This window comes from Anser cygnoides, chromosome 4 (assembly GCF_040182565.1).
Source record: "Anser cygnoides isolate HZ-2024a breed goose chromosome 4, Taihu_goose_T2T_genome, whole genome shotgun sequence".
NCBI classification, from domain to species: domain Eukaryota; kingdom Metazoa; phylum Chordata; class Aves; order Anseriformes; family Anatidae; genus Anser; species Anser cygnoides.
The window spans coordinates 72,239,635-72,264,334 of record NC_089876.1 but is presented as its reverse complement, the minus strand read 5'-3'; the positions used below and the strand labels follow the sequence as shown (position 1 = coordinate 72,264,334).

The 24,700-nt window shown below is 37.7% G+C and overlaps 1 long non-coding RNA gene across 2 annotated transcripts in view; it reads right to left on the bottom strand.

Annotated features, from left to right (window-relative positions):
* Positions 1–24,700, bottom strand: part of LOC106041252 (uncharacterized) — a 120,153-nt gene that overhangs the window by 83,926 nt on the left and 11,527 nt on the right. Inside the window, exon 1 of one of the 2 annotated variants that reach the window (XR_001210405.3) lies at positions 14,898–15,433. The exons of the other annotated variant lie outside the window; for it this stretch is intronic. This is a non-coding gene — a long non-coding RNA (uncharacterized lncRNA). Of the gene's footprint in view, positions 1–14,897; positions 15,434–24,700 lie in introns of those variants that run through there. 2 annotated transcript variants of the gene reach the window in all.

Sequence of the window (24,700 nt, the reverse complement as noted above, 5' to 3'; positions counted from 1 at the left end):
CTGTGATCCAGGAAGAGACAGTTAGACATCTGCTTCTCCATCTGGAATGTCACAAGTCCATGGGACCAGATGGGCTCCACCCTAGGGTGCTGAGGAAGCTGGTGGAGGTGATTGCCAAGCCACTTCCCACCATCTACCAGTGTTCCTGGTTGTCTGAAGAGGTCCCAGAGGATTGGAGGCTTGCTGACGTGACTCCCATCTACAAGAAGGGCCGTAAACAGGACCCGGGGAACTACAGGTCTGTCAGCCTGACCTTCATTCCAGGGAAAATTATGGAGCAAATCGTCTTGGGTGAGATCGCATGGCATGTGTGTGGCATCCAAGGGATCAGGCCCAGCCAACACAGGTTCACTAAAGGCAGGTTGTGCTTGTCCAACCTCACCTCCTTCTATGACCATGTGACCAGACTGGTAGATGAGGGAAAGGATGTTGATGTAGTCTCCTCAGACTTCAGCAAAGCCTTTGACACAGTCTCCCACAGTATTCTCCTGGGGAAACTGGCTGCCTGTGGCCTGGACAGGTGTACTTTTCCCTGGGTCAAGAACTGGCTGGAGGGTCAGTACTAGGGCCTATCTTGTTTAATATCTTTATTGATGACGTAGGTGAGGGGATTGAGCGTACCCTCAGTAAGTTTCCATATGACACCAAGTTGGGAGGTAGTGTCAATCTGCCTGAGGGTAGGAAGGCCCTTCAGAGGGATCTGGATAGGCTGGACTGCTGGGCTGAGGTGAATGGGATGAGGTTTTACAAGGCCAAGTGCCTGGTCCTGCACTTTGGCCACAACAACCCCATGCAGTGCTATAGGCTTGGGGCAGAGTGGCTAGAAGACTGTGAAGAGGAAAGGGACCTGGGGGTGTTGATTTATGCTTGGCTGAACATGAGCCAGCACTGTGTCCAGGTGGCCAAGAAGGCCAACAGCATCCTGGCCTGTAGTAGAAGTAGTGTAGCCAGCAGGAGCATGGAGGTGATCGTCTCCCTGTACTCTGCTCTGGTGAGGCCATGCCTCAAGTACTGTATTCAGCTTTGGGCCCCTCACTACAAGGAAGGCATTGAGGCCCTGGAGCATGTCCAGAGAAGGGCAACGAAGCTGGTGAGGGGTCTGGAACACAAGTCTCATGTGGAGCGGCTGATGGAGCTGGGAATGTTTAGTCTGGAGAAGAGGAGGCTCAGGGGAGACCTCATTGCACTCTACAACTTCCTGAAGGGAGGTTGTGATGAGGAGGGGGCCGGCCTCTTCTCTCAGATAACTAATGATAGGACTTGACGAAATGGCCACAAGTTGTGCCTGGGGAGATTTAGATTAGGTACCAGGAAAAGCTTTTTCTCTCAAATTGTGGTCAGGCACTGGAATGGCCTGCCCAGGGAGATGGTGGAGTCACCGTCCCTCACAATGTTCAGGAAGCACCTGGATAAGGTGCTACAAGATATGATTCAGTAGCTTAGTGGGTAGTATTGGTGATAGGAAGAGGGTTGGACTAGATGATCTTGTAGGTCCTTTCCATCCCTGTATTTCTATGATTCTATTATTTTCTATGATTCTATGATCCCCTTTTTAGCTAGCTCAGAAGGGTTTGCATTCAATGGCCAGAAAGTGTTATTCCTTATTCAGCATTCTGAGAAGAAAAGAGTGCGATGTGTTTCTTTTCCATGCTAAGAAATGTCATGCTTCTTGCAGGATTTCAGCTAAAGCTTTCACCACATGCTGCAATTCCATATATTATATATTTTTATATAAGAATAAAACCATTGCATACGATGCTTTAAAACATATTTTAGAATGTTAAGAAAGTAATAGTCCACTAGACAAATATTTCTCCTTGATTAAACTTAACACTTAGATGGATCAATAAATCTAGTGGTCAAATGCTGTCCTTAGCTAGCTTAGAACAATCCACTAAAGCCAACACAGCCACTTCATATTTCCTTCTTTACAGGATGTCAAAGAACAAGTTTAATTAACGATTGCTTTAGTGAGAGCTGTATGGGAAACAGCTGCAACAAGTAGGAATACACTCTTATTGTTCTCATCTCTCACCATGATTCTCAGTTTTAATGGTGGATATTGACAGGGGAAGTGGTAACTGAGGACAAAATGTGGCCTGTGAAGAACTGTAAGGTATTTCATTCCATAAATTTAAGAAGTTCCCCAACACCTGTCACAATATCTAACAGGTCTGCTTGATGTTTCTCCATCCAGACCTTGGATACTGAGCTACTATACTGGGACTCAGGTATCCGAATGTACATAACAGCTCTGTGTGAGAATGATTGTTTTAAAGTACTGCTTTAGAGTTGACAGTTCTGAGACTTCATGAAAAAAAGAGGGATTGGAAAGAAATAGGAAAGATCTGCATAGGGTCTACAGTGTTACCAGTAGGTGTTCTTACTTGCCAACACCCTAACTAGGTGCCTGTACACCCTAACTGGTTATCTGTTTCCAAGACTTCCTGTAAGATTGTAGAGCCACACTCTTGCTTAAAGTATTGTGCATATACAAGCTTTGAACGATTTTTTCCCCCCTCCACAAGAAAATTTCAGTCTAATACAGTGACCTAGAAAACTGAGCAGCATTCAGATGACAGGGAGATATTTAAAAAACAAAAACTTAGCAGTGTACTAGCAATGGTCTAAATGGAGCATGAGTGAGATTAATGAAGGATAATTTGCCTTCCTTAGAAAAAAGGAAAAATCACTACCATCAGGACTGGAGAGTACCGTATAATGGGTTACATACATAATACATATTACAGTCTCACAGCCAAACAGAATAAATCTTTCCAATTGACAAGAGCCATTTCAGTGGAGTATCTTGCATAGTCAAGCCTTAACTTCCTTGAACACACAGTGAAAAAGTCTTTCACTTCCAGAAGAGGACTTTTTTTTTTTTTTTAAATATTTTTTACATACATACACACCAGCATGGAGAGCTTTGTTTTAGCAACATGATTTCAAATTCGAGTGAACTATATTCAACAGATAGGGTAATATATGAAAGCATTCTGAAAAAAATCAAGACAGTCTGAGCCTACTCCTCGTTAAAGCTGACTTGCTGTCAGCCAGCTGGCAAAGCCTTCAAACTCTGTGTGCCCCAGTTTACCTACCTATAAATTGGATTTTAATAATACTGTTCTACTGCACACAATGAGACCTAGTGAATTAGCATGTGTAATGTGGAGAGAAATAAATGATAAATCATTACATAAAGACTAAGTGTTACTATTCTGAATGTGTACAGTGATAATAACTTGATTTTATAGACTAGTAAAATCATGAGATCATAGGAATAAATTCAGATTATCGTGTGTCAGAGGGTTATGGAAGACTAGATAAGGTGACTTTCAGGCTTAATCTTCTAAAATGCATTTTTGCATAACAGAATCTGTTTTAGAAGTGTTTTAAAATAAATGGAATGTACTTCTGTCCAGATTATGTAAAGTCCTTCTGAAAACAGTTCTACCTGAAAAAGAGTCATAATTTCCAATATCAATTATTCATATTTTTGAATATAGCTCAGAAACGTCAATAAACTTTGAAGCACAGAATTAAAGACTCTCTACAAGGCTATGCAAATGGGAAAGTTTTCTTTCTTTATGTAAAGAATCAGTTAAGCTGTCTTTAATTTACTACCAATTCTTCAGAAGAATATAAACTCATAGATCTTTCCTCATTAATGCACACTGTAGAACACTTTCATTCAAAAACTGTGTTAACATAGTGCAACAGAGCGACATGATCACAAGTGGGACTTTGATGTAATCTCCTCCAGATATTAGAAAAAAATGACATGGTATGGAGAGAATGGAAGGAATCTTGTAAGGAAAGAAAGTACTGTTCAGTGAAGACATCATTTTTGGCCAGACACGCTTATGCAAAACAGCTGCAGATCCCATGTAAAACTGACATATTAGATTAAAGAAATTACTGGGATTTCAGCAAAAGGCCACTACACTTTGAGTAAGGCTGCAGTAATAGTCTAACACTCAAAGAAAAGTTATGTCAAAGACTCCCTGTCTCTTGGCCAGAGGGGAAGATCCAGAAGATGTGCTTCTACTGATTCAGGATGGGCACATGGATGGGTAACTACTCTACTGCAGCAACACTAAACTCCACATCGCTAACAAATGGACAAAAAAGTCCCGCTTGATTCTGAATGACCATCTGTCAGAGCAACACTACTCCAGTTATGTCTATGCATATGTATATCCTCACTTGCAGATCTGTAAGCCTGTCCACCCTTGCAATTACATTCAGTGTAGGAATTTAACACCACAGGTCTCTTTTCCTGAATACTTGCAATTCAATTAAATGTTTCTTATTAGGGTTCTGCTTGATACTTTGATTTCATTTTCTCATTAGGGAACAAATCTTTGCTTGGCCATGTCTAATTATCAAGAAACAAAGTCACGAGCTTAAAACACTGCTACTTTTATTGAGTAAGGCACAGTACATCTTTTCAGATACTGACATTTTCCCCTGTCTACTAGTTTTATAACATTTCCATTCAGAAAACAAGATGAAAATGAAGACTGTGTTGATAATAGCTTTTGCTTTGGTTTTATATTAAAAAAAACCACACCAATAAGCAACTAGTAACAATCTTCACAACAGAGGAAGTAGTATTATTTCATGTCTATCGGACACAGAAGAACTCAGTTCTTACTTTAAATCCTATCATGAAGAAGTGATATTGCGAAGTTAATTTCCAGTTTGGCAAAAACTCTCACTCTAACCCAAAAGTTCAGTTACCACTGTTCTGTGTATCTTAGAGAGGGATTTATTAGAGTAGGGGGAAGAGATTCACTTATAGTCCTCGCTATGTACAAAAATTGGCCATATCAAAAAAAAAAGTTATACCATAGCATACTAATAGAACTTAGTTTTTTGTTTGTTTGTTTTTATAAGATAAGGGGTGTCTAGGAGGAAAACAGAACATGTGAGCTAAAAAAACAAAACCCATAAGCAGTACAGAATAAATGGAGGCAATACAACACAGAGAAGATAACAGTACAAAAAAAAACCACATAATTCCAAGGCAAATACAAATGCCCCATATAAAAATGTTGTAAAAGCAATAGCACAAGAAAGAAAAAGCAATAGAAGAAAAACAGGGCAAACAACCACACTTTGTTGTTTTTCCTCTATCTCTGAATAAACAACAAAAAAGCAGGCGTAGACTTACCATGCAGTAAAATAACTTCGACTGCTTTAAAGTATTTTTATTTTTATCTACAGGAATACAAAAACATCAAAAGAAATGTATAAGAATCAAGAAGACATTAACTGTTTACTGGTTTGATATCAAAAGTGTTACCAGCAAACAAATGGCTCCTCTATATAGTAGTCTGTTGACAAGCATTTAAACTCTTAAAATAATGAGTGTTAAAAATTTTACCTTCAAATTTTCTGTGAGGATTTGGGGAAGGTGATCTGAATCATTTTTAATATTCACATTGATAATTTGCTACCAAGATCTGAAATATATCAAGCTATCATGTAAATACACTGATTTGAAAACAGTAAAAAAGGGTTATTTTTCTGCAATATTTTTCTTTTTTATTGTTATTATTATTTTATTTTCGAACTAACATGGAGAGAACTCTGTCAAACCCTCTTATGTCCTTTCATTCTCTTCCCCAATTTTATTTTACAGAAAGGGTAAGATGAAGAGTATCTACATCAATGATGTGGGACTTCTCATTACTGATATAAAAATCTATATTTTTTTTTCCCAAGCATTTCAAGAGGTTCTAGAAAGGAAGAGAGAGTGAGAGAAAAACAAAGCAATGACAAAAAATCCTAAAATGGCACAAAATCATTTCTCCAGGAGGAGGTCATACACAACTAACATTTATAGTTAATAAAACTGTAGTCCATCAGAATAGTATCATAGTTCATAACAAGCACACAAAAGTAGTTGTAAAGGAGATTTACTGAATAGAATAGCGTCACTTAAAATAGGTTATGACTGAAGAACATTCTAGGCACACTACTGATGAAGTCAATAACGGCTGCAGTGGATCTCTCCTGACATATACATAGGTAAGATTGGTCTACATTTAAGGAATAAGATCATCTACATATTGGAACGCCTAACACTTTAAAATAATTGGCAAAGTTTTCAGAGAATATTCTTTCCCAGTTAGAAAAATAGAGAAATGAAAGATATGAAAATACCTGATGTTAATCAGTGCTTACCCAATAAGGCAATTATTAGATACATTATGATCTTTAACAGAGATTTCTTGAAAAATAAAAATGTAATTTTTTTTGTTTGTTTGGTATGAAGCTCTGAAAACGTACAAGCAATTTAAGTCAAATTGCATTCAAGTCTTTGTTTCTTACATTATGTAGTACTAGTGAAAACAGGGAAATTTACTGTAACCATGAATGATGTTTGGACCAGACTGTTTATTTGACTAGCAAATAACAGACTTACAAAATGCAACTTCCCTATATATATATATACACACACACACACATATATGTATGCATACATACACACACACTGTGATTCTCACCCCTTTATCAGACTGAATGATAATTTAGGTTTTGTGTATTTCAGTTTTGCATTCAGTAATAGTGACCGAGTTTTCAGAAAGTTTTACCATTTTTCTCTAAAATAATAAACAGTACGTAAGCCGTTTCAGGTATTACGGCGTGCTCTAATGCACCTTACTTTTAACAGACACTCACTTCTCCTTCATCATGAAGTGGATTAGGCCATTCTATTATACAATTAAGAAAGAATCCACTCCAAATCTTCCACCCAGGGTACTACCAAAGATGCCAAAACACACTGTATTTCAAATTGCAAAGGTCTTTTCAGAAATATTTACTCAGCCAGTGATATAGAAATAATTGAGAAGTATTTATGATCTTCCAGGAAGTACCTTAAGAGAATCAGTGTTAATAATAACAACTACCCCATCTTGTTAACCTAGAGAGGAAAATCTCCACCAACAGAAGTGTAACAGTAAGCATTTAAACCTCAAGTTATTCCAGATAGATTTTTTTTTTTTTCCCCTGTGTTAGTCCATGTTTCACTGAATGTGAAGGATAAGTTTGTAACCCAGATATATTTATTTTGGTCCAGTCCAGCCCTTGGAAATTAGAACTTCAAAAGCACTCACTTACAGGAAAAAAGATTGCCATACGTTCAAGATTTTGAGTGAAACAGGAAGAGTTGTTGAAGGACACTGTCAAAACACTGATATACAGTATGCAAGTCTCATTAACTTCTACAAATATTTTATCAAAGAATTATTTAAAAAACTCACATTTAGAGATAAGAAAAATACCTTTTCCATACATTTATGTAAAACTGTGTAACTGCATGCTTGCCAAATACCAACCCATATAGAAAAAGTTGCTTTCATTATTTTTATTATTGTTGTATTTCTTTGTCCAAAATTCTAGATAGAAAGATCTGCAAGAACTTCACTGAACATTCCCAGGAACATTAGACATGAGCCAGTATGCATTTCTTTTCTGTTAAGCCTTTAAGAGACACATCATTACCTAAAGGAAATTATCTTAAAGGTTTCCCCCCCACCACTCACATTTTTCTGATTAAATTCTCCCACTCCCCAAGCTGATTTGTTTCATAGGTGTTTTCAACTTTCTAAAACTGGCTGCTCTAAAGCATGTATTTACATCTAAAGCAGTCTATTCAGTTTCTGGTCTTAGCTTCGTAATGTTTATGTACTGTTACTTAACTGGTGTTCAGTGTATTCATAAAGGAGCTATATATATTATAGGTTGCTAAATGATGCTCTACATACTATTCCTACTTCCCTGATAACAAAGAGTCACAGATTTCTAGAATTACTGAAATTGAAAAGGTACCTATGAAGGTTAACAATATGCAAGAAATTAATGGAGAACATGTGCACACAGACACACCTCAAGAAGCCAGAAAAAAGGAACAAAACCCAAAAAAACAGAGAAATGATCAAACTAGTTAAGTCTGAGAATCTTCATTCACAATGAAGATTCTTCATTGTTTAGACACACATGAGAAGAAAGATTTTTAGTAGTAGCCAGCAACAATCAAAATCTACAGGAAATAGATTCAGTTCATTGACTACAGCTTCCAAAAAAAAAGTAAACTCATTTTTGGTCCTCATAGAAGTTCACAAAAAAAATAGTAATAATAATAAAAATATATATATACACACACAAGGATATCAGTGGATGCCAGTGTATGCACTCTCATGGAAAACAAGCAGGAAGAACTTCCTGATCACAATACAAACACCTGCTGAATGTTTTGACTACGAGAAAGAGTGCCATCAAATGCACAAATGCGGAAGCTGTACACTGAAGTAGTTTGCATGCTTGTGAGAACGTAAGAGATGCATTCCAATTAAAAGGAAAAACATCCGTGTATCTCATAGCAACAATGACAACAAAAGAAGGGGAAAGGAGGGAGGAGAAAGGAAGGAATCAATACCTTCACCAAAGAAAAAGCACAATAATTTAATGATTCAGAGAGTAAATTAAGATTTTCAAACAAAATGTCAATGCATTAGTTGGAATTCTCCGTGCTAATTCTGTTGCTAAAAGAAGTCTGAAAACTCTCATCCATGACAAAGTGTTTCTAGAACTTGATTGAGGGGGTAGAGGGGAGGAGAAGGAAATTATGAGCACACATTTAATCCCCACTTCATGCTGCACAGGGCCAGAGACATAAATTTAGGCCACCGCAGAGATGTGGTGGGAAACATTAGAGTTTTAAACAGATGCTAAAGGTCAATCCATTCAGGAAATTTATGGAAAATTTGATAATACGGAACTACCCCAACCAGTCCCTCATGTTTGGGTCAAATTTCAATTATTGAGAGACCTTTATGTCAGGGGAAAATAATTTCCAGCATTGATAGCATATTCCCTGTCAACATAAATCAGGAAAAACTAGATATAGATGCATCCATCTGCACTTCCCAGGTCTGCAGTTAGAAATCTCTGCGTGTATCTTACTCTACTTAAATGGATTAAGAAATGTCCTTGATCCTCCTGTCCAACCATGTTAGTTTTACTTGCTCTCTGGACATTTGACAGAAGGCTGTACACTTCTGTCCTTCTGCAAAACCTCTTACTTCTGTAATGGAATTATGCAAGGTTTGCTTCAGGTCTGTAAATCAGCTATTTTTTGAACAGAAAAACGTAGCCTCCCTGATAGCCTAATTTGCACAGAGCTCAATGACATGCAGCTTTCTTGGTTTCTCTTCCTTCTTTTCCCCAGGTCCTGAACAGTTTTATTTCATGAAAGAGTCAGAAAAGGAAGGGTGCAGCTCATGGATACAGAAATTCATGCAGAGGTTTGGTATGCATAACATTTATGTAACTTAAATGTAAGAAAATCAAACAAAGAAGAATTACTATGGATACAGTTTTTCTGTTTTATATTTAGTGTTAAATGTACCTTAACAGGACATATTAGAAACACATCCCAGGAAATACAACATGACAAGCCTTGTTTATCACACCTGGCTAAAGAGCACATGCTGCATGTCTGAGGGATTGTAAAGAGAGGTGGCATTGTAAAGAGAGGAAAATTAATTCCAGGTTGATTTTCTGCATAAAGAAAAGCCAAATGGATGTTGCATCCATGTCAAAAAGCCTACCCGACAAACAGTGCAGTCACCAGGCTACTATGCCACTTTCCTTTCAGTCACACCTTACCACAGATACAAGAAGTACTATCCCCGCTCTCTTGGGAAGATCTTTTAATGCTGAAGCAGAGGTCTCCTGGCCGCGGTACTTGCTTTCACTCTAATGTCAGCTGGTGATGGAATGGGAAGTAGCAGCAACAGGGGAGAACGAGAGCTATAGCCTACGCGACTGACCTTTCAGATAAGCATTTGACAGAGCCATCATGTTACTTAGGGGAAATACTGCTGGTGTTCTGGTACGAGAATGCACAAAGACCTTCCACCATAAATGTCAATTACAAAGTCACATCTGTCACATTTGTGTCCATTTTCACTCCATTTATAGATAGGTCTAATGACTAGCATCAAAGAAAGGAAATATACTGATTTCACAGCAGAGAAAGTCTGTGTTAGAGAAAAAAAGTACATTCCCATTAGAATCATAATTACAATAAGAGAGATACTTGGGACATCACCATCTGAACTCCAAACATCTTTGACATAAAGCAAATGGCAATTGATCACCACGACATGCTGCTTCTCAGCAGCGCTCAGAATTCCTGTTCAATATGCATAAAACCTCCAACCATGATGCCCTGTAGATGTGATACAAGGTCTAGTTTTAAAACCATTAGCTGAAATCATAGATGCAAAGGATCCAGACAAAATTTGCAGAGTTGCACAGTTCTATGTAGTCTGAACTTTAATATTAAATAACAGAGACAATAGAGGAAACATGTAATTGCTACAGACGTTACATATCATTCCTTACAGGCCAAGGTGCAAAGCTACCTCTTAACATCAACTGGCTTGGACAGTTCAAACCTACAATCAAGTGCAACTGTATGTCACAGCCTAACTTTGGCTGTATGAAACTAAAAGATACGGAACAATCTTTATAAGTCAGATTTTCACACTGCAGCGTGAGTAGTTTCTCACATGTGAGAAAATGAAGGTGAAACTAACTTTCTTAATTGCTAAGAACTGACAAAATATGGTGTTTGCAGGAGATGTTTGTCTTTGATGCCATTTTCTACTTCATTGAATAGCTTCCCTGGATCTTATTTATGAATGGCTTGTCAGAACAGACTCCTACAGACAAAGTTGGCCCTGAGGACCAGTGCAGGAAGTGCCAGTCATGTTCAGAAGCGCGTGTTACAGTCTGCAGCAGAGCAGGGCTCTGGTCTGGTTAAGTCTGTCTGCATTTTGCCAGGCCGTAGAAAAGTTTCTTCCCTACATCACAGCTGATCTCCAAAGGTGGATGCCAGTGGTGGGAACGTCTGAAGTATTAGCTTTCTTATTACTGGAATAAGAAATAACTTTTTTAGTTTTCTTTTAATTTATCTTCTGGTTGGAAAATATAAATATTGTATAATCAAAGAGGCACTGATCAGAACTACTGGACTGGCCGTTCAAGGTATGAACTCCAGAGATTATATACAGATACTGGTTAGTCTTTTATAAGTACTGTGTGACAAAGCACAGAATATTCATAAGGAGTTCATTCTCTAGGTGAAGAAAAATCAAATTCTATTTCAGCTTGACATGGATAGAGAACTGCATAGAAACTGTTTTTTTCCGCTGGAGTGATCTGCTGTAGGAGTTAGCCATATGCTTTAAATGTGACTGACATGTCTCTGAATTTAATGTGTCACCTGCTGAGTTCAGGATCTGCTGTCTATCTCTCAATGTGTAAAAAATGAATTGCTTCAAAATGATTTATTGCCAGCAAAATAGAATGTGAAAACAACAATAGAAACGGTGCTGTAAAGGCATCCTAAATTTAATAGCACTATTTGATGAGTAAATTTTACAAATATAATCAAACATTCTTAATGTGAAGATTCAGCCTTGATAAAGCTATTGCACAGTCTAGTATCTGGTTTCCTAATTCATTAAGAGTTAACGCCATTAAGAACATGGCAAGATGTACTAGTAACAGCCTGGGTTCCATTACAGCTTGTAACTCAGTGTGGAAAATATAATTTTCCACATAATAATGGTTATAATTTCAATCTGTGAAATTAATCTCACAACTTTTATTTTTTCTTGTAAAGTATCTACAGAAGCATCTTTAATAAAGGATTTTCAATTTCTATTTCTTTTCTACAAACAGGTTACTTGTTTAAAAAGCTCATCTGTGCACATGCTAGCAAAGGCTTGATACGTAGAACTATTTTGAAAATACGGGTTACTCTTCAGAAATTTTGAAATAGATTGGTGTTGATGTTTAGTCTATTTAATATATTAACCTTAGAAGGATTAACATAAGTGATTAAATTAAGTGACAAATACTGGAGGTAAAATTCATCAAGATATTTAAGTATAAATACAATTGTCAGGTGAATGCTTCTACTATACAAACAGGATTGCTTCTATGCTTAAAAGTAAGCTTTAAAAATAATAAAAATAAAAATATAATAAATCATAAGGCATACTCAGCTTCTAGAAGAAGTACCCATAAAGTATATTTCCCATCCTTAAAAAAAAAAATAAAAAAAATCAAAGCATAGGGGCTTAGCTCCCTTTAAAGCCAGTATCCATGTCACCCACACTAAGTCACCTGCCAGAGCCATTCCTAGAGCACAAACTGAAGATACTCAAATAAAACTACCATCTTTGTTTCCTGTCGAGCATCTGACCAAAAAACCACCACCAATAACAAAAACAAGTGCTGCTTATTAGGTGTTCCTTGGCTGCCCATATAGGCTACTTTGGTTAATTTTTCTGAGGCCAAATCACTCGCTGATCGTTAGGTTGGTAATGACTCTTGCTTATAGCCAACATTGTCAAAGGATCCCACAACTTTCCCTTTAGGTTCTTGCTGTCTCAGATTTGGGACTATAATCTCTAAGATTAGCAAAATGTGGTCAGGCTGTAAGCAGTCAGATGAGTGACACATAACGGGAGAGGAGCGAGAACAAAGAGTTTTGGCTTTTTTTCCTTCTGGTTATTACTGATGCTTACTTTTTGTTTTCTTGTAGTAATTACTAAAGATTTGGGAAAAAAAAAACAATCATTTTCTCTGCGTAAGGCTGATTTTGCATGAGATGGTTTGTTGCTGTTTGGTTTTACAAGAAACAGAAGTAAAGAATGTAAATGACAGTGGTAGCTTGCCAAGTCATGGTAGGTTATTTTAACCACTGATAAGACCTCATTTCTTGCCAGCACTTAAATTTATGCGCTGCCTCTCAGCATACATTTTCTACTGTTTTGTGAATGTTTCCACATTATGCTAACTGCAGAGGAACACTGACATTTTAAAGACTATTAGTCACTGAAATGGAACCAGCAAGCAGGGAGAAGTAAGGATCTACTTTGTGCAGTCTTCCTCCCTTTTGTTAAATGGGTGTAGAACTAGGAGGGAGCCAACTGCCGGGCTTTTTATTGTTGTTGGTTAGTTGATCTGTGTTTGTTTTGTTGTTGGTGGTGGTTTTGTTTGTTTTTGGATATTTCTTAAACTAGTAACTCCTGTGGATAAAACAGATGCTTATGTCCCAGTATTAGTTAGGACTCCAAAGAACAACTGGAATCCCATTGTGGTTCATGGCACATCGCAGTTGTCAAAGTTCACTCTGGAAGACTTCCAGTACAGAGAGGTCTTGGAAACAAAAATGCACCACCCCTCCCCGCCCCCACCAAAAAAAAAAAAAAGAAATAAAGAAAGAGTGAAGCCACTTGCCCATACTTATTCTTAAAATTAATTGCGGACTTGACCTGTCAGTGCTGGACTGAAAACCTGACTTGTTTAGCAGATGTAAGGCACTGCCCAGACTAGCCACCCCAGTCAGAGCCCACCAGAGGTATGTATGTTCCTTAGCAGAAGTATGCGTGCTATATGCTGTGATAAACTACAACATGGAGGTACAGCTGATGTTACAACTACCTTTCTACATGACACAGACAGGAGCGAGCGTCACATTTTCTCATTAAAAGGGAGAGGGACTGGAAAAACTACAGAGGATTTCTTTCCAAATACACTCGCAAAGGTGCAAGGCTGCCTCTATCAAAAATTTGATTTGGATTTCCATTGAGCACCGTTGTACCACCTAGCACACAACAGCAGTGGATAGCACGTGCATATCTTCACCACAAAGATGACAAAACAGATGACGATGGGATCCCCAACACACTTATCAGTGTCTGCACATATCATTGCCCAGTGACATGAAGTTGCATACACAAAATAGACAGCACTATTGTACTACAACAATACTTTTATACCTAAGCTACTTCCTCAAATACATGAATAACAGATTAAAAACAGGATTTGAAATCAGGTTTTTAGCTTTAGAAGTATATATCTGTTCTTTTCCCAGCTTCTTTTCTATAGGTGAGACTCCAGAGCCTTTGACAACAGTTAAGTTTTTCCTAGTGACTGTAATTTTGTCATCTCCCTTCTTTGCTGCATTATGTTTAGCTCTGAAATCAAAACATTTCATCTTGCTCTAGTGTATTTTAACCATATCAACAAAAATAAAAAATAAATAGAAAGTAAGAATAAAGCTATATTGCCATTCCAGGATACTTTGATGGTCTGGACAGATAAATCTTTTGCTTATCACTGAAAGCGGGCAACATGCTATATTACAGCTATGAAGGCACTGAAGTTTTACAGATCTGAAATAACTTTTGTGTTTGTTTCTAACTTCCATCACAAAACAGACTGTATTAATGCAGTGCTTCAGCTTATAGAAATCTTGAAAATACAGTGAATGTCATAGCAAATAGCGGTAACAGATTTTTAGTGGCTTAATACTCATAGATCAAAAAAATCCCAGAGATGTGTTACTGCATGTATATTTAACAGTATTAATCTTAGAAAGAACAGTAACGTGTAACTTCTTCACAAGATCTCTAATATAAAATGATTTTAAGCAATAATAAAGAAATTGATTTTCTAGAGTGACTTAAGAACAAACTTTATTACATGTAAAAATGCAAAAACATATTGAAATGGAGGGTTGGGTAGGTAGATGGGTAGACAGATTTTCTACACAGGAAAATCACATTCTCCCAGAAACGAGCAGCCAGATTCTGGGATTGCAGTCAGGTATAGGATTACAAGTAAATTTTGTCTCCTAATATTCAAACATGCATACTAGACCTTACATAATTAGAGTTATGTATTTTCAAGGCATACAAGTAAATAAAGGAATTTCCCAGCTTTGTTTTGCAGAAAGGTATCCAGACTAATTACTAATGCATTTTTGACAAAGGGAAGAGAAACATTTATAAAATTACCTGTTGCTTCTCCCCGAAGGTATACTCAACCACAGTTCCAGTCCCACCTTCCTTGCTGGGGGAAGTTTTCTCAGATCAGCATGGGATGGAGCCACCCAAGCAGGACTGCTGTCTAATAGGATGACGACCCAGAGCAGAGGACACCCCATGGAAGGTCAAGAAGAGACCTCTTCAGCCAGAGCACATCTCCAAGTACCTAAGCAAGGCAAGTGATGCAACACTGGAGATGGAGACCAGATCCCACCAAGCACTGAGAACATAATGCAATATTAGGGTCACAAAGAGGTCAAGATGGAGGTCAACCCACAGGTGGAGGTCTGGCTCAAGGCAGGCTGGGGACTCACCAGGTACAGCTGTGGCAGGGACCAGCTGCCCCCAGGCTGAGCTCAGGTGGCCCTGGGTGTGGGGGGACACAGGTGAGGCAGTTAGGGTCATTGAAACTTATTAATGCACTCAGGACTCTGACAGAATGTTTCACAGGGTAAAAAAAAAAATAAAATAAAAGGATTTGCAAGCATTACACTGATATGAAGTATGATATGGTACCTACGTATTATATTATTATGGGGGTAGATCCCTCCATAAACTACAGAATATGTTAACTCCTTTTCTAAAAAGGTCTTTTTCTGCAGAAGGGGAATCGGAAGGTCTGTACAGACTCAGTTTTTGCCACGGTGGTTGTGGGTAACTTGTGGGTGGTATTTTGGCAAAGGAAAATGCATTTTGTTAGAGATACAAAATATGTCATGCTATGACATCTACCCATACAATGACAGAGGTTAAAGATTGAAAAGTGTATTAATTCAGTTACTCCCCATTTGGATATAAAATTGTGGACATAGTAATCCATAAGAAATGATGCTAATACATTTCACACAGGGTGAATTTGTACATTTTCTAGAAAATGATGGAGCAAGATACCATTCTTTGACTAGTAGATAAAGAAACATCAAAGTGGAAATTATTAGAAAAAAAACCTGAAAGTAGACTAAAAACATTTTCTCTATTAGTTTTACCGATATTAACCATTCACACTCTCCCAGTTACTGTCAACTGTTTTTTCAAAGAGGAACAAGAATTTTGCCGTGTTTCTTTACAACAGTAAATTACATTAATTCTGTATCGCTTAAATATTCTCACAAACAAATATGAGATGAAAAACTCCAAATCAATGAATTAAAGAATCTATGAGATATTTACTGATAAATAGAAATACCAGTAATACTTCAGAATGACATGCTTCTGTATGTAGTTTAATAGGCATAAGATTTCTGATAAATGTTATGAAGTCTAATCATCATAACCATGCCAGACGCTGGATTGTACAGGAAAAGGTTGGTTTGAATGTGCTGTTATGTTAGACATTCTTGCCAATATTAAACAGACTGTGACTACTATCAGTACATTTGTCTCTCTCTAGGGCATTTTTAAGATTTTTTTAATTAGCTTTTGTTTCCAAGCAGTGCTTTCATTTTTCTTGATAAAGCTCTTGTTTTTCCAGGTTTTATTGAATTCAGATTAGGTTCCACATTTCCTATATTCATTACAAAAGGAATATGAAGCTTTTAATAATATATGAAAACTAGCAATGATAAGTATCTTACAGTGTTTTCAAATTCAGTTAAGAATGAAATAGTTTAATGGTTACTTCCTTTTATTGTTTTAATTTTGGCACAATATTGTAGAAACATGGTTTCTCATTAGAAAATTCAAATAACGGAAGGCTATGAAAAATGAATGAGGGGCTGAGCCATGGTGATAGAAAGCACACTCCTTAACATAGGTGCTACTTGTAAGAAGCTCCCATCTGCATCTTGCCATCTCATAAGTCTTGGATCTTAACCAAGTTACTCTGTGTTTCCTGGTCAAAGTAGAAAGCACTTGCCCAAAAGCTCTGTTTGTTTAACCTTTACTGTATTTGTTGCTATTTGTGGGTAAATGTATGCACAGTAGGTTAAACTAAGAGAGAGCATATTCCATATGCTGCAAAGAGGATGTAAATCTAAGTATGGCCAGAAAATAGGTTAGCATGATTTATATTTTCTTCACACCCAGAGAGACAGTTGTGGTTCTCTGAGTCTACTGTGTAAGCTTTACAATTCTAGACACCTTTGAGATTGAATCTACCAGTCTGTACCTATTTATCTATTTTCTTTTCTTTTTCTTTTTTCTTTTTTTCTTTTTCAATTGACTCCAATTAGGGCAACAGATTCTATGATATAATTTTAAACCTATTGTTTTGTACTAGGACTCAGATTTAAGTAAGTGGTTATGAACCAACACAATTTTCCACAAATTAAAGTAACCAAGCAATAATCATTTACCTTTACAGATATTAATAGTGCATTTACCAAGTGACAATATTCAGTATTACGTTATAAAAAATGATGTTTATTAATGGTGTCTCATCACCTTGCACAGCAGGGCTTCTCATCTTATTTTGGCATAATGACTGAGCCAGCATCAGATTTTAAGAACGAATATTATCATTATTCACTACAGTACCACACCGAAGCTTCACTAGAAAGCAATAAAGAACAAAATGTATATTTTAAAGACTCTCATTTTCTCCTAAATGCTTGAATTAAGTTGCAGACTGTGGTGTTCTGAGAATTGAGTTATGTCCTAAAGCAATGCTTCTGAAGAAGTGCATCATGCCTGGAAATTGGGCTCTGATTAGCCCCTGAGTTTTCTAATACAGACTACTGATTTTCTGCTACTGTAGCTGACATTTTTGTATTCTGGCATGGGGATTCTTTCTGTCGCATGAAAGAATGATGAATAGTTGCCTGAGTAGCTCCAAGCGCATACTTATTTCCTCTCCAATAAGAACAACAGTCAATATCATTTAGTCACAGAAAAGCATCACTACAACACAACAAATCTAAGGAATGCTTTCTTTTTATTCCTGATTCTAACTACTAAATTGTAGCTCTTTTACAAGCTTATTCGTATTGCTGTTCTGCTCCAATGAGCAAGTATTGCTAAAAACAAGGATGGGCCTTCAAACTCTCTAAAAAGCTAAAGCATTAATTCAAAAAGGGGCACGGTATGTAAGGAATCTGTGTAACAGCAGCAGTCCTGGCACTTATATCACTTCCACTCATATTTAAATCTCATTTTAACGACAACAACCTGGAAGTCATACCAGCAGAATTCAGAAGAAAAAAAAAAAAATGTCAAGGTATCAGAACTACGGAATTTGTAGATCTCAACACATTTAATAAAGTTCATGACTTGAAACTTTTATTTGTCTGGAGGCAGAGTTTCAAATTGGTAAACTATCCTGTTCTTACATTTTCAAGAAAAAAAAAAAAAAAAGGAAGGCTAATTATTAGATGAACATTTTCTTTCAAGGTACAAACAAGCAGAAATATTCTTAAGACAAAAAAAAAGGGAAAAAAGTTTTAAATTAAAATCAAATTCTTTGCAATGGCCTAAATGAAATATTTTTATTTTTGAGTTACAGAAATCTGTGAGATGTTTAGTGACTTTATTGTTGATATCCCACCATGAATTACAGGAGAAAAACAAACCAACACTTAACATTTCTTGAAGACTCCATGTCTCTAAAGAGGCATTACTAAGAAATGTGTTTACAGACTTTCATCATATTGGTAAGGTTTACTGTGTTCTTTAATTACAACACATTAGTAAAGCTTTCTTGTTAGTCACCTAAGCCCTGATCCCATTGTCACTGAAGTCTAAGAAAGAACCCAAGGGCAAAGGGATTAATTAAGCCCGGAATACCACATACAGTAGCCTAAATACGGTCACAGTTATAGGACAAGTAAATTAAATACTACGAGTATCAGACAAAAGTAAAACTCAGTGACCAGTTTCAAATTTTCTATATTCTGACCATTCTGGAATGGAAATCACTAGCCAATGTCTCACAGAATATAGTGGTTCAGGATCAGCCACATCGTTGCCAAACCAGTACAAAAATAATTTTCATCTGTGCAGCTAACTGCAGGGTATGACATGGAGTGCAATTGCCCTACATTGAGCTGATGATAGCTCCATGCTGCTCAGTATTGCCTTGCATGGTGCACAGGCTTCTCACCAGCTTTGCCCACCTGGAGTGGAGATGAGAAACTACTGTTCTCGTACAGTACAATATTTATACTGGGAAAAAATAATAATAATAAAAAAAAAGATGTTTTAAAATAATGTAACATCCATATGATGGTCACAGAATAATGGTATGCAGGACAAATCCCCTCAGCCTGCACAAGAGTAGCATCCACCTGTAGCCTCTGCTATTCAGGTCATGACCCAGATCTGGGCACCAACAGACCTGGCTTCCTCTGCCTGGATCCCTTTTCCTCATTTTTTAGAGCAAGGCAGCTTTGCCTGGGCTGTGCTGAGCCTGCATGGCAAAGCAGCACACAGACAGCGTTGTTTTGGGTACTACAGCAATAAACAGACAAAAATGCAAAAAGACCAAGAGCTTTACGTACCTGTCAAAACCTACTTGAGGGCTCTGCCTTCTGTTCAAAACTGGATAACAACTAGGGCTGAGTAAATAAGGTATACGTTTTCTGTTAATATTGATCCGATTGTTTAAATAAACCCGCTCTGGCTGCTGTCACACCTGTGTAGCAGTCACTGGAGCCAGTGCCTTCTGAACCAGAGGGGTGAGATAAAAATTTAACTCTCTCTAGTCCTGTGTCCTTTAAAACAAGGCCTGGAAACTAAGGTCTGTTTTTCAAAGCGTCTCCCTGTCCCTTGTATTCTAAAAAATCCTTTTATTTTCACTAGCCACTGATATTCCATTATCAGAATGTTGTTATACCACTGCCATTTACATCTAGGTATTAAGTAGTTTGTAACAATACTAGTTACTGAATTTCTAATAAGCAATTAAACATGTATTCTCTGATGGATGCTTTTTGAACAAAGAAAGAGAGAAAACAGAAAAAATAAAAAGGGCGAAAAGGAAGAAAGGATCAGATGCCTGACCTACATCCTCTGTTTAAAAAGAGTGTATTGGTAAGCTAATTAATATGAGTGCCAGTTTGGGATTAGGTACCTGTATAATTTGGGATCTAAGGAAAGACAGCACTCTGTAGATACAAGTCAGTGCAGAGCAGCTGAGAAACAGAGCCCTTCAGCAGGGGTGCAGGAAGCGGTTTCTGAGCATCTGGGAACCTACAGGCTGCATACTGCCAAAACAATGCTCCTTTGTCAGGGCACATTAATCTTCTCCATTCCCATTCCCCTGCACAGCCGTGCAGATTGCTGCATGTTGTACCCAGAGATTCAAGGAGCAGAATCAAAGCCCTGCATCTCGCACGTTCCTTGCTTCCTTTGCTGGGAGGCTGGCGGAGGCTCTCTGCCACGTAGCCCAGCCCTGGCTGCAGGCTTCAGGCAGCAGCATCGTTCTCCCATACATACACGATAGTCAGGAAGTGGGAAAGATTCTGCTTCTTCAGAATTGCCCTGCACCCACGGCTGAAGGCCAGGGAGATCTCAGCAGGGCAGGTGATTCTTTTTTAGGTCATACCTTTCCAGGCTTCGTTTGTTTTGTTTTCTCTTGGAAAGCTCTCCTGCATGCATATCTAGCGCAGCATTTCAGAAGCAGAAAATATGCTCCTGACATGAAGCAAACTTTACACTATCCTTTGATATGTCAAATTATATCAGTGAATATCAACAGTATTCTCCAAAATACAGCATGTTTTTAATGCTCAAAATTCCTGGCAGAAGTGTGCCAAAGTTGCTATGAACAACTTGCTAAAATATAAAATAATTAAAAGAAGGAGTTTTGCAGATGTTTTTTCCAGGTCTGCAAAGTTTCCCAGTAAATTATATCCGTACGTGAGTTGTTAGGTTACTGAAAGTAAAACTCCCTCAGCAAACCTAAATCAGTAAGTCACAGAAAAGAAAAAAACAGGTGTTTTCTTTCAGGACAGAGGAAAATATAGGTCAGGAAAAGTTTTATTTAATTCCTCCTCCCAGTGGGACCTGCACTGTTTGGGAAGGTGAGCTGGTACAGATACACTGAATTATCTGAATATTAAGCCTGGGCAGATTGCCATGATTTGATAAGTTTCTGCTAGAGAGCCTAACTGTAAGAAATGATGTCATGCGATTCACTGTTCGGTTCCAGGGTTTGTATTAACATTGATTCACCTTCTACACTGGACAAAGTATTCAAAAATAGGGAGTTCTTAGTTATGACTTTCTTAAGGGTTTGCTACTTGTTGCTTCATTGGTTGCCACCAAATGATCCCTCATTTGATCCTTCTGTTTATTATGAAATGATTGACAGGACAGAAAGCAGAAGCGTGGCACCCTTGTTCACCTATTTCCACATCAATAACAATAGTCAATATCCTCTGTTAAAATGCAGGGGTGACAGTGACAAGTCAATCAAGCTAATTTAAATTTTTAAGACAACACCTACTGTCCTGGTTTCAGTTAGGGCAGAGTTAATTTTCCTCCTAGTAGCTGGTAGGGTGCTATGTTTTGGATTAGGATGAGAAGAGCGCTGATAACATGCTGATGTTTTAATTGTTGCAGAGCAGTGCTTACACCAGGCCAAGGACTTTTCACCTTCTCCCTCTGTCCTGCCATCGGGCAGGCTGGGGGTGCAGCAGGAGCTGGGAGGGGACAGACCCAGGACAGCTGACCCAAACTGGCCAAAGGGGTATTCCATACCATCTGGTGTCATGCTAAACAATATATAGGGGTGGCTGGCCGGGGTGGGGGGCCGGCTGCTCGGGGATAGGCTGGGCATCGGTCAGCGGGTGGTGAGCAATTGCATTGTGCATCGCTTGTTTCATACACATTATTATTAGTAATACTATTATTATTATTATTATTATTATTATTATTATTATTATTATTATTTTCCTGTCTTAATAAACTGTCTTCATCTCAACTCACCGGCTTCACTTTCCCGTTTCTCTCCCCCATCCCAGAGAGGGAGGGGGAGGGTGAGCGAACGGCTGTGTGGTGTTTAGCTGCCGGCCGGGCTAAACCACAACACCTACATAGTTTAAGATAAAAGGGAGTCTGTGCTTCTCAGATTTCCTATGATTTTTTTTTTCTTATTAATGAATATATTTGCACTGGGAAGATTAATGGATTATATTTTGACACATAATGAAAAGAACTCTCATAGTACAGAAGTTTGGAGCTCATCAAGCGACAATAATATTTAATTAGTACCTAAGATGTCTAAAATGTAGAACTTGAATTCCTGTTTAAAAAAATAATAATAAAATAAAATCCCCCAAAACCTAGCATCTACCCTAACAGAAGTGCATATGACTTAGCTGATTCTTAATGCAGTGAATTAGACTGTTTCCAGCTCATACATTGACGTGCTTCACAGACAAAGTTCATTAACTTCAGACAAGTATAAGTTGGAAAAAACTAGCAGGATTTCCTTCCGACCAGTCTCACTACAACAGAGCCTGAAGTCTAGCCTCCCATACAATATAGAGCTAGTGATAAACTGCCTTTTATTCTTTCTACACATACAAAGAGGATGTAAATCACTAAGAAATCCAAAGACAAGATTTATTTATTTATTTACTTATTTTGATGTACTCTACAGCAATATATATGGATAGCTAGCATGCGCAACAGCACCACGAGAAGCAGGGTCAAAATACAGCAACACATTGCTACAGCTCAGCTGAGAACACAGAAACTAAGCTCATTTACTCCACTTGCAAATTTGGTCTACATTAACCTAGAGCTATTTCAAACCTGTGTTCAAAAAAATCAAGTTAATCTTGTAGTTTTTCTCATTTTCTATGTTACAGGGAGCTCTTGCTACCCTTTCATGAACTTTGGGTTGTTGTTTTCTTTCTTAGTACTATTTTCTTTGTTATCATACTCCCTGATTTATTTCATCAAGAAATGGGAGTTCAAAAGTCTACAAGATAGGCTGTTGTATCAATAGTTCTGGCCTAAATGGAATTAGGAAGTGATAGGATCTTGCCACAAATTCAGTTTCGACTCTGAGGAGCTCCCAGTGTTGCTGTGTTCCTCTGCATGCTACAGGGGAAAACAGAGGCCCGAGAGAGAGAAATTCATCAGACAACACAGAAAATCATACCTGTGCTACATGCTGGCTTTCAGCAACAGACAGCCAAGATCTATGCAGATGAATCCAAGACTGAATCTAAGGAGCTTTAGCTTTCCTGGGCTCTTTCTCTAATTCTCCATTTGAGATTATGTCTAGATTTTGCTCCTTTCTTGACATGTTTGTCTGGCAATTAAGTATATAGCACCCTGTGAAATGTGTTTAGAAGTATATTCTCTAAAAGACTACAGTGTAACAGGGCAGAAAATGTCTTGCTAGGATCAATAATAGCATTTCCACCATCATAAGCACTGACACTGGCCGCTATTACACCTATGTACAAGAGAGTTTCATATTCTAAAGAATGATGAAATCACACATTATCTTTTCTCCATCCCTTCATTCTTGCTTCCATGGCTGGATGTTTTTAATAATTTTTCTACAAGTTGCTGAGAGTGGCACCATAGTTAACGTCTGCAGAACAGTGCTTTAGAAAATATTATATGAAATATATTCATGTATCTGCTGCAGTGACTCACTGGTGCCAGAGTACCTAGCAGTGCTTGCTAGAAAGAACATTTTTTGAACCTGTGGGGGAAAAAAAAAAAAAAAGTGGTGTGCTAGTGGTTCGACATGTAGTTAAAGGGACACTTTTATTCTGTCTCTAGATAGATTCATATAAATTAATATCAACCCTTTCTCTTCCAGGCAGAAGTTCCTTACTCGCATCAAAGAGCACAAAAGTTAAGACTGACACTTTCTCTTGCTTTTCTGCAATGAGTTTCTGGTACAGAATAAATAGAATAAACTTATTCCAGATCTTCCTTCTTATTTAGTCAGGAACACACGCAGAAACACTTTCCTCTGCTGCCCAGAGACCTGTTAGACATCTGCATGACACACAACCTCAGTTAAAGAAATACACTGCTTAGAGCAAAACTCTTAAAATCTGCCTCAGTTGTATTTGTGAGATCCTGAAAAGGTTTAGGGCTTTTTTTATTATTTATTTATTTATTTATTTATTTACAGGAGGGAAGTCACTTGTTTTCAATATAATATTGACAGAGGGGAAGAAACTGTTTATAAACGTGTTAGAAGGAAGCTGCTGTGTTTGAATTGACATCCATTAATAGTTCAAGTTAACCATGATAAAATATTCCGTGGTTACTGTTTAATGCATGAAAAGGTCAAAAATTCTCTTTATAAACCTGTAGTAGCTTAAATAAAAATTTAGCAAGAAAGATCAAGGGTGTGATAAAAGCCTTAAGAGCTGTTAGCTGGGGACTTAATAAAGACCTGCCTCCTGATCTTATTGTCCTGTAAACAGTGTTCATCACACTGTGGCCTTTCATTTGTCAGGATAAGCAATGACAGTCAACATCAGTTGCAAAGGTTTTTTATTTATAGGTGTCTCTGACTATTAACATCTAAAACCATCATGCACTGTGTCATATTCTTACACCTTATGCAAGTATAAAACAAACAGGCCCATTGTTGAGATAAAAGCCACTGTGTGGTATCTGCACAAGGTTTTCCTAAAGTAAGTGGCATTACTTAAATGAATTAAAAATGCAATTAATGTCTCCATAGACATATTTGGCAATGGCTGTATAAACGCAGAAAAACTGTAACAAGCCATGAAAGCCATAAGTTAAGTACAAAAAGAGGCAAAACGAGAGACTGGATGCTGTATAATGGGCAAAAGAAAAACACAAGGGATGATTTATTTTAACAGCTGTGTTTTGTAAGTGCTATAGAG